Genomic DNA, 8,339 nt, shown 5'->3' on the forward strand with positions numbered 1-8,339 from the left:
TCCATGCCCAGTCTACACTAAAAGAGCATAAGAACTTATTTCTGGGATTATAGGCTAAACAGAAGTATGGCAAGCTACGCAGATAACAAGGCAACTCGAAACTATCTTTTCAAGCAAATGTAAACAGTATCAGACACACATAAATCATACCACAGTATCATACTTCAGACGTAAACCGAACAAACAAAATTCATATCAGAGTATTTAGACATAAGTTGTTTACATCAGCCAACATTATATCCAACGGAACTTGAGGAAATTATGTTCTTAAATACAGAGAAGGTTTACCTCACTGAGTGGATCTTTTATATCATCACACTCGACGCTGCTTTCCTGCAGAGTGCAGACATGCAAGTTAATTACTATGCATAAGAAGTCCAGCAGGTGTATTAGGACCACCGTATACTTACATAGTTATGAAAAATAACAATGTCAACATCATCGGGGACGTCAACTAACAGGCGTCTGATGCAATACTACCAGGATATAACAACTCATTGCTGTCTAGATGCATTATCCAATCCATGCCAGATTCCTACCATGAAGAAAAATGCTTTTTGTTTATGATAAATACAATACACTAAACGAACACTATTAATAATTGTTGGTGATAAGCCTAAAACAAACATACATACCCGGGCCATCACAATGGTCATCTCCATGTTGAGTGATTGCTTCAAAAACAGTTCGTGGTTGCAAGGCTTGTAGAAGAATCCAGCGAGCCAGGTTTCGTTACAGATTCGGCTGCAGGTGAAACATATACATCATCAGAATGGGCATCGAAATGAATTTGTGTATAGCCCGACGAGGCATGCGGGCGGCGAAGATTGTTTCGGACCACCTGGCCTGCTGCTCCTCAAGCTCCTTGGTCCTGTACACCACCTTCACCCCCCTAAAGAAGAAGAAGAGAAACAGAATCAGAGATTGAGAACAAGCAGAGTGAAATTGGTACTACTGGATTCTTGGAAATCTCAAGCGAGGAACGCACGGGGATGGACTCGAGGACGCCGGCGGCGCTGGGCTTGGCAGCCTTGCCCTCGATGAAGAGCAAAAAGTGTGCGACGCCGATGACCTTGTGGTAGAAGAGCCACGGCAGGATCTAATCCAGGCCTGTGGAGGTGCTCGTTTGCATGCACACCTGGCAAGCAAGCAAAAGATCAGTAGGTCGGACACATCGGCCGGCGACCAGGGAGGAAGAGGGCGGAGGTGAGATTGGAAAGGTAGTACTTTGGGGTGGTGGGTGTCCGGCGCGTCGAAGTGGAAGGACCAGCCGCGGAGTTAGGGGAAGGCGGGGGCGGCGAGTACCTCGACGCAGGAGGCGGCGGAGGAGTGGAGGGACTGCAGCCTCGACGGGGCCGGCACGGCCAGGCGAGGGGAGCTGGCGTCGTCCACGCCTCCGCCACGCCACTAGAGCACGAACGCGAGCAGGGCGAGCGCGAGCGGTTAGGCGGTGAGGAGGAGCAGCAGGTGGCGCCACGCCGCGCCGCCGCCGACGCGGTGGAGTACGGCGACCGGAGATCGGGCCGAGGGCGACGCCAGAGAAGAGCACAACCCTAGAGCAGCGACGGCGAACGTCAGGAGGAATCGCTCGGCGACCAATTGTCCCGCCCTAGTTTTTTTTCGTGGGTTTATTTTTGTAGATTTTTTTCTAAGCCCGAACAGTTTCGGTGCTTGATCGGTCGGGCCGTGGAGACGTACGACTACATCAACCAAACGCTTCCGTTGTCGATCTACAAGGGTACGTAGATCACACTCTCCCCTCTCGTTTCTATGCATCACCATGATCTTGCGTGTGCGTAGGAATTTTTTTGAAATTACTACGTTCCCTAACAGTGGTATCAGAGCCTAGGTTTTATGTGTTGATGTTATATGCACGAGTAGAACACAAGTGAGTGGTGGACGATATAAGTCATACTGCTTACCAGCATGTCATACTTTGGTTCGGCGGTATTGTTGGACGAAGCGGCATGGACCGACATTACGTGTACGCTTACGCGAGACCGGTTCTCCCGACGTGCTTTGCACATAGGTGGCTTGCGGGTGACAGTTTCTCCAACTTTATTTGAACCAAGTGTGGCTACGCCCGGTCCTTGCGGAGGTTAAAACAGCACCAACTTGAGCCCGTAGCAGCCACGTAAAACTTGCAACAACAAAGTAGAGGACGTCTAACTTGTTTTTGCAGGGCATGTTGTGATGTGATATGGTCAAGACATGATGCTAAATTTTATTGTATGAGATGATCATGTTTTGTAACCGAGTTATCGGCAACTGGCAGGAGCCATATGGTTGTCGCTTTATTGTATGCAATGCAATCGCGCTGTAAGGCTTTACTTTATCACTAAGCGGTAGCGATAGTCGTGGAAGCATAAGATTGGCGAGACGACAATGATGCTACGATGGAGATCAAGGTGTCGCGCCGGTGACGATGGTGATCATGACGGTGCTTCGGAGATGGAGATCACAGGCACAAGATGATGATGGCCATATCATATCACTTATATTGATTGCATGTGATGTTTATCTTTTATGCATCTTATCATGCTTTGATTGACGGTAGCATTATAAGATGATCTCTCACTAAATTATCAAGATAAAAGTGTTCTCCCTGAGTATGCACCGTTGCCAAAGTTCGTCGTGCCCAGACACCACGTGATGATCGGGTGTGATAAGCTCTACGTCCATCTACAACGGGTGCAAGCCAGTTTTGCACACGCAGAATACACAGGTTAAACTTGACGAGCCTAGCATATGCAGATATGGCCTCGGAACACTGAGATGGAAAGATCGAGTGTGAATCATATAGTAGATATGATCAACATAGCGATGTCCACCATTGAAAACTACTCCATTTCACGTGATGATCGGTTATGGTTTAGTTGATTTGGATCACGTGATCACTTAGAGGATTAGAGGGATGTCTATCTAAGTGGGAGTTCTTTAAGTAATTTGATTAATTGAACTTAAATTTATCATGAACTTAGTACCTGATAGTATCTTGCTTATGTATGTTTGATTGTAGATAGATGGCCCGTGTTGTTGTTCCGTTGAATTTTAATGCGTTCCTTGAGAAAGCAAAGTTGAAAGATGATGGTAGCAATTACACGGACTGGGTCCATAACTTGAGGATTATCCTCATTGCTGCATAGAAGAATTACGTCCTGGAAGCACTGCCGGGTGCCAGGCCTGCTGCTGGAGCAACACCAGATGTTATGAACGTCTGGCAGAGCAAAGCTGATGACTACTTGATAGTTCAGTGTGCCATACTTTACGGCTTAGAATCGGGACTTCAACGACGTTTTGAACGTCATGGAGCATATGAGATGTTCCAGGAGTTGAAGTTAATATTTCAAGCAAATGCCCAGATTGAGAGATATGAAGTCTCCAATAAGTTCTATAGCTGCAAGATGGAGGAGAACAGTTCTGTCAGTGAGCATATACTAAAAATGTCTGGGTAGAATAATCACTTGATTCAGATGGGAGTTAATCTTCCAGATGATTGCGTCATTGACATAATTCTCCAACCACTGCCACCAAGCTACAAGAGCTTCGTGATGAACTATAATATGCAAGGGATGAATAAGACTATTCCCGAGCTCTTCGCAATGCTGAAAGCTACGGAGGTAGAAATCAAAAAGGAGCATCAAGTGTTGATGGTCAACAAGACCACTGGTTTCAAGAAAAAGGGCAAAGGGAAGAAGAAGGGGAACTTTAAGAAGAACAGCAAGCAAGTTGCTGCTCAAGAGAAGAAACCCAAGTTTGGACCTAAGCCTGAAACTAAGTGCTTCTACTGCAAGCAGACTGGTCACTGGAAGCGGAAATGCCCCAAGTATTTGGCGGATAAGAAGGATGGCAAGGTGAACAAAGGTATATGTGATATACATGTTATTGATGTGTACCTTACTAGAGCTCGCAGTAGCACCTGGGTATTTGATACCGGTTCTGTTGCTAATATTTGCAACTCGAAACAGGGACTACGGATTAAGCGAAAACTGGCAAAGGACGAGGTGACGATGTGCGTAGGAAATGGTTCCAAAGTCGATGTGATCGCGGTCGGCACCCTACCTCTACATCTACCTTCGGGATTAGTATTAGACCTAAATAATTGTTATTTGGTGCCAACGTTGAGCATGAACATTATATCTGGATCTTGTTTAATGTGAGACGGTTATTCATTTAAATCAGAGAATAATGGTTGTTCTATTTATATGAGTAATATCTTTTATGGTCATGCACCTTTGAAGAGTGGTCTATTTTTGATGAATCTCGATAGTAGTAACACACATATTCATAATGTTGAAGCCAAAAGATGCAGAGTTGATAATCATAGTGCAACTTATTTGTGGCACTGCCGTTTAGGTCATATCGGTATAAAGCGCATGAAGAAACTCCATACTGATGGACTTTTGGAACCACTTAATTATGAATCACTTGGTACTTGCGAACCGTGCCTCATGGGCAAGATGACTAAAACACCATTCTCCGGTACTATGGAGAGAGCAACAGATTTGTTGGAAATCATACATATAGATGTATGTGGTCCGATGAATATTGAGGCTCGTGGCGGATATCGTTATTTCTCACCTTCACAGATGACTTAAGCATATATGGGTATATCTACTTAATGAAACATAAGTCTGAAACATTTGAAAAGTTCAAAGAATTTCAGAGTGAAGTTGAAAATCATCGTAACAAGAAAATAAAGTTTCTACGATTTGATCCTGGAGGAGAATATTTGAGTTACGAGTTTGGTGTACATTTGCAACAATGCGGAATAGTTTCGCAACTCACGCCACCCGGAACACCACAGCGTAATGGTGTGTCCGAACGTCGTAATCGTACTTTACTAGATATGGTGCGATCTATGATGTCTCTTACTGATTTACCGCTATCGTTTTGGGGTTATGCTTTAGAGACGGCCGCATTCACGTTAAATTGGGCACCATCAAAATCCGTTGAGACGACGCCTTATGAACTATGGTTTGGCAAGAAACCAAAGTTTTCATTTCTTAAAGTTTGGGGCTGCGATGCTTATGTGAAAAAGCTTCAACCTGGTAAGCTCGAACCCAAATCGGAGAAATGTGTCTTCATAGGATACCCAAAGGAGACTGTTGGGTACACCTTCTATCACAGATCCGAAGGCAAGACATTCGTTGCTAAGAATGGATCCTTTCTAGAGAAGGAGTTTCTCTCGAAAGAAGTGAGTGGGAGGAATGTAGAACTTGACAAGGTAACTGTACCTGCTCCCTTATTAGAAAGTAGTACATCACAGAAACCTGTTTCTGCGACACCTACACCAATTAGTGAGGAAGCTAATGATAATGATCATGAAACTTCAGAACAAGATACTACTGAACCTCGTAGATCAACCAGAGTAAGATCCGCGCCAGAGTGGTACGGTAATCCTGTTCTGGAAATCATGCTACTAGATCATGATGAACCTACAAACTATGAAGAAGCGATTGTGAGCCCAGATTCCGCAAAATGGCTTGAAGCCATGAAATCTGAGATGGGATCCATGTATGAGAACAAAGTATGGACTTTGGTTGACTTGCCCGATGATAGGCAAGCAATTGAGAATAAATGGATTTTCAAGAAGAAGACTGACGCTGACGGTAATATTACTGTCTACAAAGCTCGATTTGTCACAAAAGGGTTTCGGCAAGTTCAAGGGGTTGACTACGATGAGACCTTCTCACCCGTAGCGATGCTTAAGTCTGTCCGAATCATGTTAGCAATTGCCGCATTTTATGATTATGAAATTTGGCAGATGGATGTCAAAACTGCATTCCTGAATGGATTTCTGGAAGAAGTGTTGTATATGATGCAACCGGAAGGTTTTGTCGATCCAAAGGGAGCTAACAAAGTGTGCAAGCTCCAGCGATCCATTTATGGACTGGTGCAAGCCTCTCGGAGTTGGAATAAACGCTTTGATAGTGTGATCAAAGCATTTGGTTTTATACAGACTTTCGGAGAAGCCTATATTTACAAGAAAGTGAGTAGGAGCTCTGTAGCATTTCTGATATTGTATGTGGATGACATATTACTGATTGGAAATGATATAGAATTTCTGGATAGCATAAAGGGATACTTGAATAAGAGTTTTTCAATGAAAGACCTCGGTGAAGCCGCTTACATATTAGGCATAAAAATCTATAGAGATAGATCAAGACGCTTAATTGGACTTTCACAAAGCACATACCTTCACAAGATTTTGAAGAAGTTCAAAATGGATCAAGCAAAGAAAGGGTTCTTGCCTGTGTTACAAGGTGTGAAGTTGAGTCAGACTCAATGCCCGACCACTGCAGAAGATAGAGAGAAAATGAAAGATGTTCCCTATGCTTCAGCCATAGGCTCTATCATGTATGCAATGTTGTGTACCAGACCTGATGTGTGCCTTGCTATAAGTCTAGCAGGGAGGTACCAAAGTAATCCAGGAGTGGATCACTGGACAGCGGTCAAGAACATCCTGAAGTACCTGAAAAGGACTAGGGATATGTTTCTCGTATACGGAGGTGACAAAGAGCTCATCGTAAACGGTTACGTTGATGCAAGCTTTGACACTGATCCGGACGATTCTAAATCGCAAACCGGATACGTGTTTACATTAAACGGTGGAGCTGTCAGTTGGTGCAGTTCTAAACAAAGCGTCGTGGCGGAATCTACATGTAAAGCAGAGTACATAGCTGCTTAGGAAGCAGCAAACGAAGGAGTCTGGATGAAGGAGTTCATATCCGATCTAGGTGTCATACCTAGTGCATCGGGTCCAATGAAAATCTTTTGTGACAATAATAGTGCAATTGCTTTGGCGAAGGAATCCAGATTTCACAAAAGAACCAAGCACATCAAAAGACGCTTCAATTCCATCCGGGATCTAGTCCAGGTGGGAGACATAGAGATTTGCAAGATACATACGGAGCTGAATGTAGCAGACCCGTTGACTAAGCCTCTTCCATGAGCAAAACATGATCAGCACCAAACCTCCATGGGTGTTAGAATCATTACTGTGTAATCTAGATTGTTGACTCTAGTGCAAGTGGGAGACTGAAGGAAATATGCCCTAGAGGCAATAATAAAGTTATTATTTATTTCCTTATATCATGATAAAAGTTTATTATTCATGCTAGAATTGTATTAACCGGAAACATAATACATGTGTGAATACATAGACAAACACTAGTAGAAAACAGGGCTATGGTCCAGGCCGGCTCAGCCCATTAGTCCCGGTTCAGTCTAGAACCGGGACCAATGTGGGCATTGGTCCCGGTTCATGAGCCCAGGGGGCCGGCCGGGCCACGTGGGCCATTGGTCCCGGTTCGTCTGGACCTTTTGGTCCCGGTTGGGGGGACGAACCGGGACCAATGGGCCTCGCTCCTGGCCCACCACCATTGGTCCCGGTTGGTGGCTTGAACCGGGACCAAAGGCTCCCCTTTAGTCCCGGCTCATGTCACCAACCGGGACCAATGAGGTGCCTATATATACCCCCTCGTGCAAGAGCAGAGCACAGTGCTCTGTTTTTTCTGGCCGAGGGGGAGAGGGCTTTGTGGTGCTCTAGCTCACCTCCTATGCACATGAGGTGTTCGATGGAATGCCCGAGCCACACTACTTAAGCTTTCTCCTCTCGAAGCTCGACCTCCAAGCTCCATTTTCCTCGAGATTTGTCTAGATTTAGCGGTCCATCACGCCCCGTCCCCGTCTTCACCGCCGTCGATCACCCGCGCCGATCTCATCACCGACACCACCGTGGTGAGCCTCTTGTTACCCCAAGCGCGCGCCCACTGCCCCGTCGCCATCCTCGCCGCCGACTCCGCGGTCCTCCTAGTCCGGCCGGCGCCCTCCCTAGCTAGCATGTTTTTCATATATATGCTTTTTTTCATATATATGCTTGTTTTTTATATATATGTATATATGTTCTCTGTGTATATATATATATGTTCATGTATATATGCAAAAGATAGTTTTTCAGAAAAAATAGGATTTTTTTCTGTTCATAGATTTTTTGGTGATATTAATTATTGTAAATATGAAAATGTTTGTATATTCATATGAACAATGAATTAGAAGAGGGAGAAGAAGAGGGGGTCGAGAGGGGGTCTAGGGTCGCCGAGGGGTCGAGGGTCGTCGAACATGAGAGGAGGAAGAGGATAAAAAAAGAAGAGGAATAAGAAAAGAAAAAAGAGGAGAAGAAAGAATAGAGGATAAGATCTCCTCCATTCTTTCTTCTCCTCTTTTTTTCTTCTTCTTCCTCTTTTTTTATCGGGAACGAGGGTCGTCGAGGGTCGCCGAGCGGTAGAGGAAGAAGAGGATAAAAAAGAAGAGGAAGAAAAAAAAAGAGGGGTCGA

At 44.8% G+C, this 8,339-nt stretch overlaps 1 pseudogene; it reads right to left on the reverse strand.

Annotated features, from left to right (window-relative positions):
- Positions 1–267: 267 nt before the first annotated feature.
- LOC119283777 overlaps positions 268–8,339 on the reverse strand; it is a 38,248-nt pseudogene continuing 30,176 nt past the window's right edge.

This window comes from Triticum dicoccoides, chromosome 4A (genome assembly GCF_002162155.2).
Source record: "Triticum dicoccoides isolate Atlit2015 ecotype Zavitan chromosome 4A, WEW_v2.0, whole genome shotgun sequence".
Classification (NCBI taxonomy): Eukaryota; Viridiplantae; Streptophyta; class Magnoliopsida; order Poales; family Poaceae; genus Triticum; species Triticum dicoccoides.